The following is a 2,505-nucleotide window of genomic DNA, read 5'->3' as shown; positions in this document are numbered from 1 at the left end:
TCACAGGGTGAGGGATGATTCGCAGCATCTGTCATCTGTGTCCTGGAGATGAAACACTGTAGTCAGGAAGATGTCCTGTTCTCTGCAGCCGAGGTCCAGTCAGGGCCTGAAAAAAGAAGAGATGAAGAAGAGATGCCCGGAGAAGATTTACAGAACCGGAACTACACGCCATCTCTCTCTGGAGTTGTCACTCTTTCTCTCTCTTTCTCCAACTCGGTCTCACCCCATGGCGTAGGCCTAAATATAACTTATATGCACACGGCTGCAACTAAAACATCTTTGGTTGTGTTTAGACAACTTGGTTAAGGTTCGGGTTATGGTTTGAATAACAAAAACGTTAAATGTGACTTATGGTTGACATATGGTCTCATTTCAATGTCACACTACTTCCTGGTACGCTACTTCCTGGTACGCTACTTCCTGGTTACAGCTCCCAAAAACACAGGAGCAAAGAGGCCTAGGAGGAGGAGAGGGAAGAGGCGGAGGCAGACGGGGAGCAGAGGGAGGTTAGGTGGAGGACCGCAAATGGCCCGGAAAAGAATCCGTTATTCTCCCAGTCCTGGAGGTGCTGCTTCGACGACGGATAAGAAAACATTATCTGCATTGGCGATACATCTTTAATGGCACTTTATGGGCCCTGTCCTCAGCTAAAACAATTGAGCCTTTTCCAGCGGGCCTGGGTAATATAGCAAACCCAAAGCAGAGGAGGGCTGCTCTCTCTGTGTGTGTGTGTGTGTGTGTGTGTGTGTGTGTGTGTTTGGTAGAGAGGAGATGAGGGAGAACAACATGTAACCCAGGTATATAATCCATCAATACAACAGCTTGGATAAATAATGACTTAACATAGAAATCCCTTTCACTAGATTTACATCATAAATGGATTGACATAATACAAACACAATATTGTCTGTCAGTGAACAAGGGGTTAATTTTATTTGTTTTCGTTTGACTGGCATTTCATTTGTTCAATCAGTGAACTCTTAGATAGGCCGCAGCAACCAATGACCGATTAGCAGAGGTAGACACTTCCTGGTCCCTCGCAGTTTATCTGTTCCCCACTCATTGCGATCTCCCCTTTGCTTGCTGTTGACACTCAGGGCAGTCGCAGCTCTTTTGCCCACTTGGTAAGAGGAAAGACGAACTTAGCAATCTCACCTTAATGCAAAGTCATTCCATCATAAACAATGATTCCTAACTTGTTGTAACATCAAACAGACTGAATGGTGACGCTGCGTTGCTGATGAGGCCGCTTGAAACTATGAAAACAACTTGAACTCCGGTGAGTTAGCACCTATATAGGCTAACGTTAATGCTAACGTTAGTTAGCCGCCAAGCTAACGGGGCAATTGCATTGAATTGTATGGGAAAAACAATCTCCGCCTAGCCAAAATGCTAACAGAGTGAATCTATTTGACTACTATGAAGCTTTTTATTGATTTTAGCATTTCGTTTTGGAGGGAGGCTTTTGTATATGGAGTTACTGACTTACTGACATTGTTTTGTCAGTGAGTATGGTCCTGAATGTCATGTTTATTGTGCTTGTGCTAAGTCACTGGTTTGTGATGATAGCTGGGGCTAATTTTTAGTGCATTTCTCCATTGTGCCTGTAGGCCTCTGGTACAAAGAGAAATGAAAACGCACGTTTCCTAATGCCTCTTGTTATTTACTGTAGCCACCTTTCTGTGGGGATTCAATTGAATTGCACTTTATACACATTTATTTTTGCCTTATGTTATTTTGCTGTCAATTGTATTTTGTTTCCTGATGGTTATTAATATAACTCATAGTTCTTTGAAATGGAAAACTAAAAGATAATTGAGATTTTGTTGTACAACTAAACTGAGAACTTTGAACTTTACTTGAATTTAAGGTAGTATTGTGATACTATGCTTATTTATTTATTCTAGTAATTGAACTGAACTGAAAAGTAATTCCTAGGAATCTGTGGCCTTGTTTATAGGTCAGGTTTTGGCCCTTAGGACAATCCACTTCCAGAACGAGACACCCAGATCTTCCAGTCGACTGGTGGCGAGCCATACCCAGAGAACCTGAACGAACTCACACACACAAAATCCCATACATCTGGTGCGGTAGGAGATACGCGAGTACCCCCCCCACACACACAGTCCATTCAAAAGACTTTGCCCGGGACAACCCCCCACACACACACATCACCTTATTGGGCCCGACATTTATTTTGTGTGCACACCCTTATTATTTATAGTTTGTTATTTTTCATACAATGTATTTTATATCTGTTTTGTATTAAATTGCCATATCTTAGTTTTTGATAAAATCATTATTGGTATTCAAACTCAGGCTCCTTCCGTCCTAGTTCTTCTGACTGGTCCAGATTTATTTCACACTCCTAGTGTAACCGGAGTCACATAATAAATAGTAATAAATATTACATATTGATAAAAGGGTTACAAACAGGCGTAGCAAAAGAAGAGCCGGTTCGGCGCCGATGTTGACTTGATTAAAAAGTGGTTTGGGTTGCAGGAG

General features: G+C 42.0%; 1 long non-coding RNA gene across 1 annotated transcript; it reads left to right on the top strand.

Moving 5' to 3' along the window:
- Window positions 1-1,085: 1,085 nt before the first annotated feature.
- On the top strand, window positions 1,086-2,293 carry LOC310770718. Its single transcript, XR_014552347.1, has 3 exons — window positions 1,086-1,124; window positions 1,216-1,279; window positions 1,961-2,293. It is a non-coding gene; the product is annotated as an uncharacterized lncRNA (long non-coding RNA).
- Window positions 2,294-2,505: the final 212 nt, after the last annotated feature.

Source organism: Poromitra crassiceps (assembly GCF_964638095.1).
Source record: "Poromitra crassiceps genome assembly, contig: HAP1_SCAFFOLD_193, whole genome shotgun sequence".
Taxonomy (NCBI): domain Eukaryota; kingdom Metazoa; phylum Chordata; class Actinopteri; order Beryciformes; family Melamphaidae; genus Poromitra; species Poromitra crassiceps.
Note: the sequence above shows the minus strand (reverse complement) of the source record. Positions and strands in the feature narration are given on the sequence as shown.